The sequence below is a fragment of the Gallus gallus genome, chromosome 2 (assembly GCF_016699485.2).
Source record: "Gallus gallus isolate bGalGal1 chromosome 2, bGalGal1.mat.broiler.GRCg7b, whole genome shotgun sequence".
Taxonomy (NCBI): Eukaryota; Metazoa; Chordata; class Aves; order Galliformes; family Phasianidae; genus Gallus; species Gallus gallus.
This window is the reverse complement of record NC_052533.1, coordinates 90734362-90755052: the sequence shown is the minus strand read 5'-3', so window position 1 is coordinate 90755052 and position 20691 is coordinate 90734362.

The window sequence follows — 20691 nt, the reverse complement described above, 5'->3', positions numbered from 1 at the left end:
TTTGCAGTTATGAGACAAATCAGAGAGTTCATAAGTAAGAAGTGAATTTGCCCTGTATACTCCCTGCTATGAATAATGACCTTCATATAAGGAGCAGCTTTCCTTTCCAGGCCAACCGGAAAGTGCATACCTATAATTTGAGACAGAGAGAAAACAGCCAAAATCATTCCCATAATTATAATTCAACAGGCACTTTTCAGAATCAAATTTAAATTTTCTCACTTTAGAAAGCATGGAGTAAGATACTCATTCTTTGTATTTCAGATATCAATTGAAATAAGATAGTGTTCATTAAATGTGATTCCATTTTCCCCCAGTAGCACAGAGATGACACCAAATAGACGATACTAGCTTTCAGCTTTATGCAATCATATCTATATGCTTCAGACAATTGTCTGTAATCAATATCTATAGCATCATGGTAATAAAATTATAGTATTTACATATAATTACACTTACGTTCAGATACATCCAGTTCCATTCAGAGCATATATCAATGGACTTAATCTTAGTAAGTCAATAATTCTCAATAGAGAGGATGGAAGGTCAGATTTGTGTTTTCCAAGAAATTTGGTTCAGAAAGGAAAAAAAACAAAAAAAAAAACAAACAAAAAAACCCCTTTCTCTTTAAGCTAGCCATTTAATATTGCCATCCTATTATATTTAAAAGAAACCATTCTGGGTAAAATCTTTGCTAACATGTCCCTCATAATCCTTCTCTTGTTGCTTTTTATTTTTCTACTAATAACATTCTTGCAATTATACGTATATGACTGAATAGCACAGGACCTATCAGGTGCTGATTTACCTAAGGTCAGAATATAGCGGAAAGTTTTGGATACACAATTGCTTGTAAATCCACCAAGATGAATTTTTCATGCCAGCAAAAAAAAAAAAATAGGCCTGTATTGTATTTCTCATCTTGCGCTTTCCCCATTTCAATGTACTGCCTCTCTCTACTCCTTTTCTGCTCTCCTTCTATTCTTTCATTTCCTGGTCCTCTATTCATTCCAGCTTTCTCCTTTAATTTTCTCACTTCCTACTACTTTTAAACTCCTAGCACTGACGTTCAAGAAAGTATTCTGTGTAAAAAGATTTTTGTATTGATGTTATAAAAGACTTCTGCTCTTTTCTCCTTACTTTCATTCATTCATTTTTTTCCCATATAAATATATTGTAATATCTTGGTTGCACTACAAACCCTGATTTCAGTGATTACAGGTCTTTTCCTTATGTACGTAGGTCACTCCGAAAGTAATGCCTCCTATTTATTTCCACCAAAACTACAACAGATACAAAGAACATAATGACACTATTCGATAGAGCAAATTCTCAGCTACAAAACATGTTTTTCATCATAGTCACGACCATTAGCTCTGCATTTTCATTATCAGTGATGCAGGCAAGAGCCTGCATGCCACACTCATAAAAATCTGCACCATCCGAGATGACCCACTGTTTCACAGGAGCTATGAAAGTGTCATTGCTAGGAAAATGTTGACCGTGCAGTCCGCATTTCATTGGTTTGAACAGATGGAAGTCAGAAAGAGCCAAATCCAGAATATATGATAGATATTATATGACAATCCAGCCAAGATTGGCATTGCGTTCTGCAGTCTTCAAACTGGTATGGGACTTGGAGTTATTGTGTTGCAAGAGAAAGGTTTCTTCACTGGCCTGACTCTGCAAGCCTTCAGCTTAGTCAGCATCATGATATTGCAGTCAGAGTTGATGGTGTGTCTAGATGCTAGGAAATTCAGAAGGATCACCCTTTTCCTGTTCCAAAAAACAAGGCACGTCACTTTACCCACTGAGGGCTGCATCTTGAACTTTTTCTTTGATGGAGAATTCACACGTTGCCACTCCATGGACTGCCATTTTGACTCTGGTTTGTAGCTGTGACACCACGTCTTGACACTGGTAACAATGTGATCCAGGAAACTGTCACCTTTTGCCTTGTGTTGGTTCAGTAGATCCTAACAATTCTGCATATGGTGTTATTCTGTTCCCACATGAGCATTCGTGGGAACCAAACTTTGCAATATGCCAACATTGCCACCATCATTTCCAATGCACTGAAGCCAATATTCATATCCATATACAGTTCCACGGTTGTAATCTGATGATTCACATGGATGGCTGATTGAGACACTCTTCATTTTGTGGTGTGACAGTTATGCATGGCCATCCGGAATGTGACTTGTCTTTCTCATCGTTGTCACCGCTGTTGAAATGCAACACCCACAGCCTCACTATGCTCACATCCACTGTTTGGTCTCCAAAAATGTTCAGCAAGTGTCAGTGAATATCAGTGGGTGCCATTTTTTCTACATCTAAGGATTCAGTTCCACACCTTTGTTTTATATGCACTTCCATGTCTGATGTCATTTTGTCGGAGTGCTCCTCTGCTGCCATCTGTCACATGGCAACAACATGTAGCAGGATACTGGCAGGAAGGTTCAACTTCTACTGACAAACAACCAGCATCCCCCTCTGATGTCATGGGCCAACTTAATAAAATAGGAGACACTATTTTCAGGGCAGTTTTTGCACATATGAAATCCTGACTCCCAGTCACCCTGCTGTTATGAAAAGAGGAAAAAAAAGACTCTTAAAAAAAATCCCAGTGTGAAGGTATCTGAGCATGTATCCCACTCGCCACCGTTTCTGTTTAAATACATTAAAATACAGATCTGTGCAAGCACCAATGGGTATGAAATGAATGGCAATATAAAAGGACTGATATAATTGTTCTTTTTTTCTTTATGACTTACATGTATCAGGTCTTGTCAAGAGTTTCCCCTGTTTCTAGAAAAGGAAGCTTTCTTAAAAAAGTGCGATGTTTATGGTCCAATGTTTATGGTCCAATTTCCTAATTTCTAAGAGTTAATCAGAGGTTTTACACAGAAATGCATCTTTTTGCCGACTTGTAGTTGGGAAAACGAAAGCAGTGCTCACTCATGGAGTGCCTGGTTTGGATATGCCTGTGAAGAAGACAGATCTGTTGCTTCTATAGAAATTTCCGAGACAGTTTTAAATGAGCTTCCTTGGTTCTGCCAGCAGCAGGAAGGCTTCTCCCCTCCTTCTGTGGCCTTTGCAGCCCACCCAGGGTTTGATGCCACAAATGTGGCAGCATGAGGAGTACATGGGGCCAGACTGCACTACTCATGTGCCTCATGTGGTTCCCGTTGGGCTTCAAGAGGAAAGGTTCTTGCTTTGGGAATGATGAAGACAGATGAAAATGAGAGACAGCTCATCTACGGTGTACTTCCAAAACCACGCAGAGTGTAGGCTCCTTTTGCAAATTTCCCTGATCCTTACTGAGAAAAATAGAGATCAAGGGTCTTTCCAATTCTCTTTACATCAGGCCTTAGTTGAGTAACATCGTATCTTCAATATTTCCTAAAACTGTAACACAGCGCCATTATCAAAGGGAACTGAAGTGTTTAAAGCCTCCAAAATATGGACATTTTGGGCAAATATTTCTATTTGGGAAAATATGCCATGTCCCAACAGCCAAGGATAGTCAGATGACAGTTAGTATGTCTCAGGAAATATATATAATTCCTTAAGTGCTAGATAAAGAAATAATGTATAGACAGAGAAAAAAACTAGAGCTGTCATACCCCGAAAGATCTGATTTACAAAAGACTTTTCATTTTCTTTTTTTCTTTTCTCTTTTTTCTTGCTAAGTAGAGTTAAAAACAAGGTAATCACACCATAATTATAGCTTTGATCAGTTCTCCGATGAAGACAAAAATGATTCTATGTAGGTCACTTGCTGATGCCTAAGTTTTGATAAACAGACTTATATCATGATAATATCAATTTAAAATCATGTGTAACATGCACACACAAAATCTGCAGCTGTTTCAGGTATTGCCACTAAAGACTTATCATTTATTTCACTATAAAATGTTTATAAATTATGTTTATTGTCTTGTAATTAGTAGTACTAGTAGTACATAATATCAATAAGGTCATTAAATATGTAAACAATAAATAATAGTAATATTAATGTCACCAGGCAGCAATGCTTGATAGCATCGTGTATATTCAGTCAGCCAAAAGAGTACATTTCTCTGCACTTCAGTGTCCAGACATGAAATCGTGCCAGTCATGGGCTTAATGAGCATCTAGACAAGTTCAGAAGCAGCAAATGTGATTCACAGTTGGTGTAAAAGAAAATAAATAGATAAATAAAGCTTAAAAAAATGAAATGTATCTTAATTCTTAATTAAGTACAGGAGAAGATGTGGATCTTTTGGATCATTTTTCCACTGCAGTTCTATATGCCCATACCCTTTTTTCTGGACAAGCAGTGAGACCAAGTTATAATATGGTAGTATTATAATATGGTAGTATAATGGTAGACCTAGTCAGTTAACTATGACTACTAGATTGCATAAAAATAAGCCAACAAAACATAAAAAGCTAAGCAGACAAGCCCCTGACATCAGACAGTAACTCCTTGTTTTATTTTATTTTTTGTATTTTATTGTTTTATTTTAATTTTTGAGAGTTCCTTTGGATAAGGGTTAGTTTGCTTTTCTAATTTGTTTTTCTAATGGGAGTGTTACCGTCTGACCAGCTTTTACTATCTGTTGAATTTGGCTGACATTATCGGAGAGGCCAGTCATGGAGTGAAGGAAAGTTATTTGCAAGCCAATGGAAGCCATGTAGAAGCACTGCATTAGGTTCTATATGGACCTTCCCTCGGGAATAGAGGGGTATATAAATATGCCTTTATATTTACAGATCAATATGAAGTGTTTCAATTTCCTTCTCCATGCCAGCTGGCTAGAAATTTGTTATAAAGTGAAAACGAAAATTATTTGTTGCAGAAAGGGCAACATCACCTTTTTGCTACTACCAGCATAGTGCACTGAGGGGGACTGGGCACTCATAAACATTTGGCATAACAATGTCTTGTGTGATGGATTCAGTTGTCTTCAGCTGCTTTACTCTCCTGGGCAAAATAATGTGTGTTACCTTGTCCTACAAAACTAGAGTGACTACATGGCATAAAAACTGCTAATACAGGCCTGCTGCCCAAAACTGTCAGAAAAGGCTTAATAGTGTCATTGCAAGTTTTCCCTTCCTTTGAGTTGTGTGTTGTTTTGTTTTTAATTATTGCTTTTAAAAGCTACGGTTTTCTAGTGCACTGATGCTTTATTTCATAGAATCTAGAATCGTGGAATGGTTTGGGTTGGAAAGGACCTTGAAGATCACCGAGTTCCAACCCCCTGCCATAGGCAGGGACACCTCCCACTAGACCAGGTTGCTCAGAGCCCCATCCATCCTGGCCTTGAAAGCTTCCAGGGAGGGGGCATTCACAATCTCTGGGCAACCTGTTCCAGTGTCTCACCACACTCACAGTAAAGAATTTCTTCCTAATACTTAGTCTAACTCTGCCCTCTTCCAGTTTAAAGCCATTTCCCCTCATCCGAACACCAACTGCCCTTGTAAAAAGTCCCTCCTCAGATTTCCTGTAGACCCCCATTCAGGTACTGGAAGGACACTATAAGGTTCCCCTGGTGCCTTCTCTTCTGCAGGCTGAAGAGCCCCAACTATCTCAGCTTGTCCCTGTAGGGGAAGTGCTTCAGCCCTCTGATCATCTTCGTGGCCTTTTTCTGGAACCACTCCAACAGCTCCATGTCCGTCTTATGTTGGGGGCCTCAGAACCGTATGCAGTACTCCAGATGGGGTCTCATGAGAACAGAGTAGAGGGGTAGAATCAATTCCCTCGACCTGCTGGTCACAATTCTCTTGATGCAACCCAGGATAAGGTTTGACTTCTGGGTTGCAAGTGCACATTGCTGGCTCATGTTGAGTCTTTCATCAACTAACACCCCCAAATCTTTCTCCTCAGAGTGGGTCTAATGCCATTTTCCACCCAGTCTGCTTGGGATTGCCCAGACCCAGGTGCAGGACCTTGCATTTGGCTTTGTCAAATTTCATGTTGGCATGGTCTCACCTGTCAAGCCTGTTGAGGTCCCTCTGGATGGCATCCCTTCCTTTTACTCCCTGTATGCCATGATTGCAACAATATCTGTGTTAAGTACCTTTGGGTCATTTTAAGAATGGTAGCACCTCATAGGAAGGTTCATAAACTTGCTGACATCCTGTAAAAATAGAAAGTCTCTGGAGCACCAGATTAGCTGCAAGGTGGGAAGGCATGTATTCAGGAACATTGATATAATTAAGCATTTTTTCAGAATCACACTATGCTTTACAGGGATACTTTTCCTTTTCCTTCTTTAGCAAACATCATTTTAAAACATTCACATGGAGCCCACAGAAGATCTGAATCTTATAATCATATCTTTGGTTTAAAATATTATATGCTGTCAATTTAATTCTCCTTCATATCATAATGTAGCTAGAAAATTCCATTCACATCACTGTAAGTACCTGCAATTTTAAATGTGCTGAATTCCTAGCTAATACCTATGTCATCTTTCCTGACCACAAAATACTGGCCCTCGTAACTTGTGCTCCAAACATTGCTCACAGTCTTTGAAATTTCATCTTGTCTATCTCAGCTTCATCAGCTCATTTTCTTCTGTTTATCAGATAACATGTTGTCTACAGAAGATCTCTTAAGGCTTTAAGAAGTCTCTGTGAAGACAAATAATATAAGAAGAAACATCTTTGTGTTTTTCTCTTCCCTTCTTACTTTTCCTCAGTTTCCTCTATCTCATTTCTTTATTCTGTATTGAATTTCTTCTTCCCCAGCCTTTTATTTCTAGCTCTACTATTCAATAAATCCTTAGTTTCATCATTCTCTATCTGAAACTTTGTTCACTTTATTTAATCACATACTTTTGAAGTGGCATTTTGTACAAGCATGTGAATTTCACAGTATTTCTGACTATAAAAAGTGTGCTGAAAAGTGATCAGATGAAGTTGCATGATCACAACGAAGAAATTATTAAAATAAATGGACAGATGGAAGTAAGAGAACTAGGGATATGTAAATGAGGGTGGATGGATCCCAAGGACGTCAAAGTTTTAATTACCCTCAAATTGTTCCATTATGTTGCTATGCACTGGATTTTCTAAAATTGGAGGTACTTAGATGCCTGGAGGACTGATCCTGGGCATTCCCAACACTAAGCAGAACACAGCTTCTAGTGTAAGATCACTTGGAGTGTTACCGGCAGGTCAAGGGAAGTGACCCTTCCATTCTACTCAGCTCTGAAGAGACCATACCTGGAGTGCTTTATCCAGTTCTGGTCTTCACAGTAGAAGAGAGACGTGGTCACACAGAATAGAGTCCAGTGAAGGACCACTAATTTGATTAAGTGACTGGAGGAACAGAGGATGAAGCTGGAATTCGTTAGCTTGAAGAAGAGAAGGGTAAGGAGGGCACTTATCAATGTGTGTAAATACCTGACGGAAAGAAATGAGGAGGGAGCCATACTTCTTTCAGTAGTGCCTACTGACAGGACAAGAGGCAATGAAACATATGCAAACAGTTTTTCACTGCAAAGGTGGCAAAAATTTGGAAGAATTTGATGAGAAAGGCTGTGAAGACTTAATCCTTGAAGATGTTCAAAACAATACTGGACACGATCATGGGCAACCTGCCCTTGTTTTCCCTGCTTGAGCAGGAGAGGTGGACTCTCAAGAGGTACCTTTCCACTGAAACAATGATGTGAGTCTGTGAAATCCCTCAGTCTGAGGGAGAAATTAAGTTTGAGGTTGTGCCCAGTCTAAGTGCACCATTTTCTAGGTTGTTAATACTTGGGCCTGTTTGCTTGGTTGATGAAAGTCATTGTTAAATCATCTTTTCAAAACAAAACACAGTTACAAGGTCACTGCTCCAGAGTATTTGGAAACACTACAACTGAAATTGTTTAGGATCATATTTCTATTCTCCTCAGTGCTGTATAGCAAGGTGGTACAATACAAGCGAGAACAGTTTTCAGATGCAATCCCAATGTTGCAAAGTCTTTTAAAAAATTTGAGTTTATTAATGATTTCATTAAAATGAAGTCAGCATTTTCCCTTAATCATGTACACTCCACATTTTTCCTTAGGAGTGCTTATGTTCCTAGATGTGGGCTATTTAACAAATACTGTTTATTCCCCCATACCAGAACTTCTTTGTTTTCTTCCACAGATTCATGCATTACAACAGGTGAACTCCAAACTCCACTTCATCTACTCTTTATTTCTGAACTATAACTGTCAGGATTCAGAGACAGCTTTATGTCCCCAGAAAAGGTAATTGCACTTCTTTCAGATTAAATTTTTCAATAATGTTCCCTTTGTTTTAGTGTTTTAGCAACCTGTTCTGCACAAAACAGACTTGAAACAAACTTCTTGCTTTCCTTTTCTCATGTTTTGCTATTTCATCATTCTGCCCATATTCTGTTTCTCTGGTTGCAGACAGTTTCAGCTTTTCTGGCCCTCTTTCCTTGTCAGCCTCTCACTTTCAATCCAGAAATCTTTTCCATTCTCCCACTAGAAATACAAAGCTAGATGTTTAACATACAAATCTTTGAAAGTGCTGGGCCCTCTCTAACAGACAGTGATAGATCTTCCCAAGTTTCTACTGGAGTTGAATTTCCTTGGCACTTTCTACTATCATGCCTGCATACTTAGGGCCTTTCCATTTCGGAGTGCAGTCTTCACTACCTTTCAACACCTCTCCTGTTTCTGAGGGCTGTCTTTCATGCAGTTCCCATTGCTATTTTTCAGTCTGCTTAAAATGCTATCTTTAGCTGCCTTCAATTTTAGCATACTCCAATTTTGTTTAAAAAACTAAATCAGACTACAGAGGTCAAGATATGCATGAGCATAAACTTCAGAAAGGGCTGTCGCATTAGATATTCCACTCTGCAACTGGAATGTAACTCAGTTTCTTAGTGTGATGATTCTTCCACCTAACTAGGAGTAAAACAAAGAACAGAGTTGTGAATAGGAAACAGACATTCTGCTCTGTACTGCACCAAAATGCTAATAATGCTAATTAGAATAGCCACCTTGGTTGACGTTTCATCTCTCAAATTCCCAGTTTGAATCCCTGAATGGTCTGATCTTGCATTCCATGTCATTTCTAGAATAGTAGCAGTCTGAGGGCCATGGAAATAAGGTTTTGCTTACAGCTGATCAATAGAGGGCATAATTAAGGACTGTAGGCCAAATCCCCAGCCAAGGTTATTCACAGTGATTTGCTCCACCTGCAAATCGAGCTCCCAACATGGAACTGCTGTTGTTAAAATGTTAAATTACTCCAAATAAAGTCAGAAAAAAATGTCTTCTGTGCTTACTTTCCTATTCGTACTTCTTTGAATTTTCCTTGATTTGACTGCCTATCCCTCAGGAGATAGAGATAACCATTTCCTGAAAAACAAGGCAAACGTTAGTTTTAATACAAGAGTCTGCGTGATCCCTCAAAACAGGTCAAAGTTGGGATAATTATGGTATCTGACTGATGTTCAGATGCTTACATTCCCTGATGAATCTGTAACTAACTCTATGTGATGGAAATATCTCACATTATTCCTGTGTTTGCCAGCTTGCAATGTCATTCCAGATGGCAAACACAAAAATAGCTTGAAAAATTTCTTTGTGAATTTCAGGCTCTAAAAGGGTTTTGTTAGTCCTACAACAGATTTTCCAAGATGTTCAAACTGCCCATTCCTTATTAACATAAAACACCTTGATAGGAGTATCTTGTAAAACCATCACTGCAGTAAATTTCAGGCCATTACTAATTTAATTACTAGCTACTTACTAGACGTATATTTATTTCTCCATCACTCCTCTAAGAAATCTAGATTTGCTAGATATTTTTCCTTTTCTTGATGCTGCTTTCATTAGAGTAGGAGTATCTTCAGAGCAATAGAATTGTAAAGGTCTCAGTTGTTAACATGAAAGTGGGACTGCTTAAATTTGATTACTGTGTTTAATGAAGTGTCACATTTATTTACAAGATGACATGATGAATCACATTACAGTTATTATAAATCAGCTTATAAGAATGGACAAATGGTTCAATAAAGCAATGGATTTACAATTCTAAGATGAACGCATTTGGGTTCCTTGTGATATTTCCTTTAAAAAAAAAATAAATGGCAGTGCACTATTTACTTTAGCCCAGGAGCTAAATTGACAATTTGCTTTAGAAGGAAAGAGAAAAAGAGAAAGAGTGAGCATTTCATTTTGTATTGGCACATATGCTGGGCCTGAAACTGGGGTTCAAATTTACCCCCAAAATACCACTCCTAGGATTAAGATAAAAATTCACTGGCTTTTCTTTTGATACTTCCATCACCTTGCCTCATGTGACAATATTGGTGTGACTTGCCCAAAGCCTGAAGAAAATAAAAAAAAAGTGAATAAGCATCCATGCAGACCTTCCTCTCCTCCCTGGCCTTGGAGTCTTCATTAAAAAGGTCTTAGTTCACTTCCATACAAGGGAAATTGGCTCATTTGTCTGCTGTACTCCCTCTCTTTCTCTGCCTGACTTGCAGAGGAATTTGTTTGAAACATTTTTTTTTTCAGCACATTTCTGTTTATTTGTGTTTGCCCTGCAGAAATGCTAATGCAGGTTCATTGCATTAAACAGGCCTGATAACGTCTGAGTGCACTCACATATGTGTAGGCTGAAAAACAGCCACATACTGGGGAGGGAAGGGGGGCTGAGGAGGCCATGCGAGTGTTTTGGGGTGTGTATGTGCATGGGGGGAGGCTTCTAAGTGGCTGAGCTCAGGCTTTCGTGCCACATCTGCATTTAGCCCTATTTGAGTGACAGGTGTACATGGATGCCACATCGGCTGCCAATATGTTATGAGACCATGGTAACAATCGTTCATCTCTGGGGAGCTATGCTGCCTCGTTCCTCACTATCAGACATGAAAGAAATAATTTCAGGTGCCAGAAAAGGAACTGTGATAAAAGAAAACATTTCGGCTTTCATGGCACTGGAGTTTGCCCTGAGGCAACAGCTTTGATAAAAAAAAGTGTCTCTTTCTTTACATTCACAATTAATCCATGATTATCTACAAGCAATCCTTTGGCCTATATGATACTGACAGAAAAGTTGTTTTTCTTTTTTTTTTCTTTTTTTTTAATTCCTTGTACACTTCACCTCTGTTTTTTTTTTCCTGCTACATGCACCTATTGTATCACACAAATCTTCAAACCCTGCTGAAGCTAGAGACAGCTTCCCACCCCCACTTGGGGAAGTTATGTAGATATCAGACATATCCATGTAGAATAGCTATTGTTAGCTGAAGTATTAACATATAATGTTTCTCCAGTTGTGTATTTAAAAAAGATATGAAAGAGGGCTATTATACTGCAAGCAAAGGTGAACCAATCGCTCTTTTCTGCAGCATTCTGTGTCATCAGCCAGAAGAAAATTTTGGTATATATTTTAAGAGCAAAACAATGAGCTTCATTCAGAAGCTCATATTATTCCTCCTTGCATGAATTCACTTTCACTTGACATTGGTTGGATTCAGTGTTTATCATGTCCACTTGATATCACCAAGACAGTGCTTCACAGTCAAGGTCAGGTCCTGTCCAAGGGACATGTGGCCACAGCATAAAACAAATGGCACTGGAGCTTCAGCCCAGGCAACCTTAATATTTCATTGAGCCCTTGTGTGCTCCAAGGGTATGCATCCTCCTCCATGAGGACTTCAGTACCCAACATTTCAAGGAGGATTTACAGTCCCATCACCCAGCAATCATTCCCTACCTACTAGCCTGAGCAGCTTGCATCCACAAGGTAGAGGGTGGTGCCCAAGCCACATACACCACTTTGTAAGTATATATTATACATATATATACCGTTATTGAATTCAGTTGTTGAAGGGACACAAGCATCTCATAATTTTGGAGCTGGGCAAACTAGTGTCTGTAAGCTGCATGTAAGCTACAAGGATACTACCTCACTACAGCCCTCCGAGAGCCTCCTTCAGTATGGTGGCCCATTGCCAGCCACAATTCTGGGTTGACTGTGTTTGGGCAGAGCCTTGCTTCTCTGGCTTTACACAGACAGGTGGCACAGCATGCCCTACCTCGACCTGGTGAAAACCTGGACCTCCACAACCACATATGTCTCTTACATGCTCTGAGGCACAAGGCTGGGGCTCCTTTTCAGGTCTTGTACAGACAACATGATGCCTGGCATGAAGGAGGTTCAGTATCATACAGGAAAGGGCCCACCAGAAATTATCTTGGGCAGAATTCCTGTGGCCCAGGTTTAGCACTTGCCTTTCTCAGTCTCTGCATCCCAGGGAGCTTCAAGAGCCATGACTTGACACAGTGCTACTTTTCATTGGTAGAGAAACTTCCATTTGTCTCAACAGTCAAATAACAAATAAAATTTCCAGTCATCTTCTGGACCAATATGACAAATTGTATACTCCAAAAAATTGTTCATTTAAGAATTTCAAAGAATAAACCCTTTTGTGTTTACTGGATTATATTTACTTCTCTCCAATGACGAACATAGTGGCCATAAATTTAAAAAAATATGGCAACATTTTTTCCAACAAGTCGTGTGGCCTGTAACACAACTGTCCATGCAGACAATGTTTTTTTTTCCTATGTTTTTTTTTTCATCGTTTCAGGAGATGCATGGGTAGCTTAACAGAAAAAAAAAAAAAAAAAAAAAAAAAAAAAAAAAAAAAAAAAACCAAGTCCATGGACTTCTATTTTTCATATTCTTCATAATGATAGGATTTCAGGTACTTCGGGTTTTGGATGAATATCTTGAGATGCTGAGCATCCAAAAATTAGACTGAACAAGCTAGATCAGTAGGGATGTTTAAATTATTAATGGGTTATTCATCCTAGTTAGGCACATTCTGTCTATCTAGCTTTATGCGCTTTCAGTTGGACATCCCAAAAGGATGACAATTTTATGCATATACACCTTCACATCTCTTTGCCTCAGTTTCTTTTTCCGAAATATGGCAATATTTTCCCTTATTCTGACACACATCTAAAAATGCCAGAAATTGATTTAGCAAGAATCTTATATATCACATCATGTGAGTTCAAATTTCTGTTCTTATTCATCTCAGTCATGGTTGACTTCTTCGGCTCCTCCCAAATTTCAGATTTTATAATTTTATACTGGGACTCAGGTTGTAAGATGTCTTCTCTTCATGTTACTTTTTTCAGTTCTTTTTAAGGGGTGCAGTGATATAGAGTTTTCTCCCAGAGGAGATTAATTTTTGCAAAACTGTCTGCCTACAGGGTATCCGCAATTTAGCAGTTTGTGTCAGAAAGTGGGGAAAAAAAAAATACATATATATATATATTGGTCTGAACTCTACAACAATTACAACAATTGAAGAAGCCCAGTGTTTCTCTTTTTTTTTTCTCTTCATTTTTCTCCATCTAGAGCTATCTGTCCATATGGATGGATGTCTCTTTTTGTTTATCGCTATCTCTCTTCATTTCTTTTTTTCTTCCTTTACGAATCAACATGCATCATTGTCCAGTTTTACATTATTGTCTTCCAACTAAACCAACTAGTAATGTTTTCAAAGATGGGCTGATTGGGAATTAAAACAATCTGAAGAACAATAAAAAACAGATTGGGGAGATGAAAGAATTATCAGAGAGCAAAACCCTAACATGGTATTTATAAGTTATGTACTCATAGCTCCCTTGCTCTAACAAGCAACTGCATACAGCTAGGTAGCTTTTCTTCTTAAACAAAGCTAAGGGAAAAAAAAAAAAGAAAAGAAAAGGAAAAACACAAAGCAAAGCTTCTGTGTGTATGTTGGTATGTGTTTCACGGGAAAAAAAATCAGGACATTGTGAGCAAACTGGCTCTGCAATGGATCGACAAGGGTTTATTATTCTGAGCAGCACTCAATCAAATGTGGCCCCTATGAACAGAGAGTAATGTTGGCGAATCATCCTGGGGGCTTTTTTTCTGTGTGTGAGTGGTATCCATCTGTCAGCTGTCAGTGCCAGTGAGAGATATACAGAGCTGTCACTTCTTGTCAGCCAGCATTTGTGAGGCCTTTTGCAGCTGCTGCACAACACATACTGTCCTTATTGAAGGCCAGCAAGGAGTCTTGGAGAAGATTCTGCTGGGCAGGGTGAAAAGGGGAAGAGAGATGTCAGGATCACTGTAGGAGAACAGCCTTGACCCATCAAAGATTTTTAACTTCAGTCTCAAAATCCTATTCTTTTCTGAATATTAATGATGGAGAGCTGAGGTAGTGGCATAGCTGTATTCTGTGCATTTCGAGATTCAAGACAAGTCTTGCACTCCCTTTGGTACCTTTGGAACCTGTAATAATATATATGGTGGGATGAAAGTAACGATGCATTCCAAAGAGTCCAATGCTGCATTGTGAATGAAAAGAGAAAAGGGACAAACAGCTATTCCTCCAAGGAAAAAATCTCCATCCATCACTCCCCAGATATGCATACATATACAAGATAGATGTGTGTGTGTGTGAAAAACATGTATGTGTACCCACACATTTTAGAAGTGTTGGAGCTGCACAGGGACTGTGCTGAATTTAGGGCTAAACCGAAACTCAGGTTCCAAGGCATTGAAATCTTGCCAGCAGTTTTCTCAAAGTGATGGCTCCAAATGCTGAAAATCTCATGAGATCAGCTGTTCTTCTGAGCATTCCTCCATCATGGGCTGTATCAGAATGAGCTCCAGCAAATAAGGGGCCTTTTTGTTTTGCCATCTGAGCAGATTTACAGCATTGATAAGGACCGAAAGTTTTGTGTCCTGGCTGTATGATCTCGCATATTATCAATTGCAGATGGAAGTAAGATACTGTTTCTAAGGATACTGATTTAAAAATATTATTATAGAATTGCAGAGTATTATTATGCATGTGTATGTATGCCAAATTGTTTTGCATCATTTAAATAAGGGGAATTGTTTAAATTATAAATGATGTTTTGTTTTATATTTTTACAGCCACCTTCACAGCAAAACTAAGCTAACATGGCAAATTCAAGTCAGTGGAATAGAAAAAATGAGTATATGTGGAACTGGGAAATGTGAAACTCTGTTCTTTGCTTTTCTATAGACTCTCCAAGTGGCCTCAAGATAGTCATGTCAACTCTCTACCTGTTTCCCATTTGGCAGTAACATTTAATTGCTACCCTCACAAGGGCACCATACTGACGACTCTTTTGACCATCCTCATAGCTTGTAAAGATGTCTACAAGTGAAAAGCTCTCTCAAAAATATTACCCACCCATCTGAACTATTTGATTCCAGTTGTAGGTTCATAGTACAAAGCTATGAACTTCGTCTTAGTTCTTCTCCAATAATTATGCAAGGATAGGAGACTAAGGGATATCATTAACTCTCAGTTCAGATCAGTTTGTGCATGAGAGAGCCAACATTTAAGCATAAAATCTCATATTAGAGAATTATTTTGGAGGTAATCTTACTTTTCTGTTGAGACCTTTTCAAGAATTTCAAAGTTCAGGGTTAAAAATGAAATTTAGGATTTTCTAATGAGTTTGTATGTGGTGAAACGGGGGCTGGCCTCTTCTCTCATGTAACTAGCAATGGGATGAGAGGGAGCGACCTCAAGTTGCACAAGGGGAGATTCAGATGGATATAGGAATAATTTCTTCTCTGAGTGTTCAGATATTGGAATAGGCTGCCCGGGAAGGTGGTGGAGTCACCAACCCTGGAACTGTTCAAGGAACATTTAGATATGGTACTAAGGGATGTAGGGAAATATTGGTGGTAGGTGGGTGGTTGGATTAGACAGTCTTGGAGGTCTTTCCCCACTGTGGTGATTCTATGAGTCTGTGATTCTACATAGATCAATGAAGTCCTGTTCAATGGCTAGAGCTTCTGTATACTACTTAATACTGATAACATAATAACAAAACCTATAATATAATAATTAGATAAAATATTATGTATACTACCTAATATTAAATAGAAAATAGAAAAATCATTTTAATTATTTTGTGTGCTTCAATTATTGTACATACCGATGAAATTTTAAATCCTGTAGGCTGCTAAATAACAGTGTCTGAATAAACGTATTGCTTAATATTTTTTATCGGGGTGACTGGGTTGCAGAGGCAGACTGCTATTGTTAAGCCCAAGCAGCAAGTATTTCACTGATTCATTTTGTGCCTGTGGAATTTTATTTTATTTTATTTTATTTAAAAGATGCAAAAAAGATTTATAATTTAGCTTAGGGTTGCTTGAAAGCCTCCTCTGTTTGGTTACCAGTTTCAAACACATATGGTACAACTCATATTGCTGCAAGTAAAACAAGACTGACTGTTGAATGAGCATAACACTGTAATAGCAGAATGTCTGCATTTAGCCCTTTTAACTCAGATCTGCTCACAAGCCAAAATCAAGTGGGAAACAATTAGTGCCTGTCAGAAAATGATTTTCCCCTTCCCCCGAGAAAATCTAAAAATGCAAAAGAATAAAAAAAATAGCTGAAAAGTATTAATTTTGTTTTGGAGATGCTGTTCCAATACTTCATGGGAATTGTAGTTCATATGCCTCATGTCCCAGTTTCTTTTCAATGACTTAATCCCTTGTTAGACTGTCTTTTGCCCTCATCCTTCCATGAATAGTTTTGTTATATCATAGAGGATCCCACCATTTGCAACCTGGAATATACAGGAAATCCTCTGAGGGAACTCCACCCTAAACAGCAGGGAGCATCTGTGGCTCTGAACAACTTATGTCAACTCTGTAAATTTTGGGTGATTTTGTGATTTTAATCAGAAGCCACAGATAACATTCTCCTCTCTGAGTTAAATTCTTAAGTTTACCACACTGCAGAGTGGTATACAAGGCAGCTCTGGATACTCCTCTTTTTCACTTCCTAGAATAAGAATAGCTAAGATTCTGAGATATCATCCATGATGAACCCTTTAAATAAGCTGAATGATGCACTTGAATAAGGTGGATGATATAGAAACCATAGTGCCAAAGTGCAGTACACCAGATAGTTTTCAGCACTTCTTGTCAAAGTTGCAGGTATGCACAAAATCTCTCGGGTCGCAGATGTGAAATTCTTCCTCATGAGCCCTCTGGAGGTGTATGGTATTATGGCCTTTGTCCACCAAAGCACGATTGTCTGGATTGCCACAGAGTGCTTTATAAGTATCATTCTTTCCTGGGGGAGAAAAATAGAAGAAGAGAAGGACACTGCCTCAGAGATGGGGGGCATGATAGTCATTATTGTGATTAGGAAGAATAGCAGCCTGGGGATCTTTTTAAACTTGGTTATTCTTCAGTTTGGAAAATGATAAGGCTGAAGTAAATTGGGATTGAGATGCAGAAGCTTGTTTACAGCAACATGCAGTCTAATTTCTATTCTGGAAAATTCTGGTGGAAACAAAGACACTCCATTTTTTCCTGTGTTGCAGTGAAAACAGCATGGTAGTCTCAGTAAAATATGGCTGCTATTTTTCTATTAGTGATATATATGCACATCCCACATCTCCCTATTGGGCATTTCCCCAGCCTGTCTACACCATCTAAATTTAAAGAATTCTGAAGCTCTTTGTGCTCCTCAGGCTTGTATACTGTCTCTGTTGATCCTCCCACTTCTTTTCCCTGCCCATTCACTTGGCATTCTCCCCTGGATTCTCCACAGACATGCCAGCAGAAAACATGGACAAACATGGACCAAAAAGAGAGAGCTTGGGCTCTCTCCCATGTAGGTGTTGGTTTTCTTCATATTCCATGTGTTAGGAAAGAGTGGAAATAGGTTTGGAGACTGGCTGTGCTCTTGCACATCTCCTCCTTTTCTGGCAAAGCTACAGAGGCTCAGCAAAATTAGGCAATGTGTACAACCAGGAGCAGAGCACCAGACCCAGCAGTTAGAGTGGCTGCAACAACCAAAGCTTCCTAAGTCGGGTGTAGAAATACAGTTTTCTCTATTCATCACTGAGAAACCTTCAGATATCCTTGATAAGGACAGAATCAGGCAGTTTGCAAGAAATGAGATGTGTATAAAAGATAATAGGTGACTGAGAATGGAGGTAAAAGGAAAAACATTAGGTATTGGTAGGGCCCAAACAGAAGAGGTGAGAGAAACTACCAGCATTATTTATCCTTCTGTGCTACTATCCTATAGTAGCCGTTGAGATTTCCAGCCTTGCTCCAGGTAACTCACATGGAGAAAGAATTGCAGTGGGAGCTCAATGAGAAATATCCCTTGTTGTAATCATGTTGCAGTTAACAAGAAACAACTATTAAAGTACAGGAAATTCAGGCTTAAGGTTAAACTTAAAAGGAACTTGAGACAGATGTTATGCCATGACTTCAAAGAATAAGTTCTAGTAAGGTTTATTACAGAACTACAAATCACAGACGCAGCATGCCTGGTGCTGGCAGAGCCCTCTGGGCCCATCAGAATCCAGGCCTGCTCCAGCAGGGCCACCCAGAGCAGGGTGCCCAGGCCCATGGCCATGAGGACTCTGGAGATCTCTGAGGAAAAGACTACACAGCCTCTGGGCAGCCTGTGCCAGTGCTCCAGCATTCACACAGCACAGGACTGCTGCCTGATAACTGGATGGAGATGAACTAAGCCAGATTCATACAGTCAAAATCCACTGTAAGCCAGTGAAGTTTTTTAAATTAGTGACAGGAAACCATTGCTATGTTGGATATATAAGATAGTCCAATTTTTAATTTTTCAAGGTTCTCCAAACACACTGGCTTAAGGTTTGTTGAATATCTTAATGAGTAACTATTACCACTGTAGAAAGTTAGATTCTTTTCTTTTTTAATGTACCTATATTTCATTTTAATGTACCTATATGTTCATTTAAAATGACATGTTTAGTCATTTTTGATCTTAAGCTGTGTACATTCAATAATTTTTTTAGGTAGTTTGTCTTCATTTACTTTTCTTGATCATCTTCCTTCCATTTTATTCCTTTAATATTTTTTAAATTATTTTTTCACTGCTATATGATACTACGTGAAAGCAGGAGCAACAATCAGAAATTGCCCAGTCCTTCTTGTGTAGTAACACTCACTTCCAGATCCTCTCCATTCAGTTCTAGCAGAATCCCATGGAAGTCATCCACAGTCCTTTTAGGTTCAAATCCATAGTTTGAGGTACTTAGCTATTACTCCACTCAGACTTTTATCTTCTAATATTTGAAAAAGCTAATAAAAACTATCTTCTGTGGGTCTTATGGTGGATGCAGATTGACCAAATGCAAAAGAGAAATTCTTGCTTAGAGATACACCATCTGAGGAGTCCCACTGAGTCTTTCATTATTTTGTGTGTGTGTGTGTGTGTGTCATGATTTTTTTTCCATTTCAATACTCTGAAGAAAAATGCAGACAAAAAAAAAAAAAAGTGGGGAATAATGTACACATATCAAGTTAACTTCACTTGAAACATATCTGAACAGCTGTCTTACACATGAAGTGTTATTCTTCTCAGTGATTGCCAAAAAAGAAAGAAAAGCCAGTGGTATTAATGTGTGCAGCATTCTAGATTTCCCTGGCAATCCAACAGAACAAAGAAATTAAAGGTGGTGGGAAGAAAGAAAGAGAGAAAGAGAGAAAGAAAGAGAGAGAGAAAGAAGGAGAGAAAGAAAGAGAGAGAGAGAAAGAAAAAAGAAAGAAAAAGAAAGAAAGAAAGAGAAAGACAGAGAGAAAGAAGGAGAGAAAGAAAGAGAGAGAAAGAAAAAGAAAGAAAGAAAGAAAGAAAGAAAGAAAGAAAGAAAGAAAGAAAGAAAGAAAGAAAGAAAGAAAGAAAGAAAGAGAGAGAGAGAGAGAGAGAGAAAGAGAGAGAGAAAACGAAAGGGGAGAGAGAGAAAGGAAGAAAGAGAGAAAAAGAAAGGAAGAAAGTTACCCCAAAGTAGGTTGTTTGCTCACTAATGGGAGTGTCGGCAATTTTTCCTGGCATAGTCACTTTGAACAGTGTAGAAGCAAAAACACTGAAACATAGGATAAAAAAGATCAAAAAATGCCTATGTCCCCAGGATCTTCCTCCCTTTCCTTTACCAACAACTGCAGGATATGAATCATATGCAGTAGGGCCACCAAGCCCTAACAGCTGATCTCTGCTCCATTTTCCTGGGAAAGGAGACACTCTTTTCAACTTTATCTGTCAACATGTCATGGCAGAAAGGAAAGCCATGCAAAAATCAAGTCAGAGCTTTCCCAGTGATGAAGCTTTTTACAAAAAGCAAATGTTTTCTTTAGAATTATTACCATCTGGGCTATTTCCACATTGCAGCTGAAGGCCAGTAGTTTGCAAATGCAAATACTTGGGGGGAGGAATAAGGGAAGAGGGACCGTTTCCATTTTTGCCAGAGTGTAAATCTTGTTTTCTGCTGGCTGCAGTCACCCTGATGAACTTAGACTCGGTGAAGACCCCACTGCATCATGACATGAATATGATTTTGATGTCCATAACGTAAATGCTTTCTTATATTCCATACAAACAAGGCAAGGGAAGAGACAGTCTCATTTATTGCCAAGGTGATATTTAAAATTATAATTAGATGTGTATTTACCCAAAGCACCAAGCTCCAAAATGTCCACATACATGTATCTACCACCTAGGTCATTCCACCAAAAAAGCTGAGAACACAACTAAGTCTCCTTGGATTCGTCAATTCTGATGCTTTTGGCACAGTTTTTCATCAGCCCATGCTCTTCTGCCTATTTGCTTTTTTCATTGTCTGCTCATATCATCTGATCCTGTAAATACA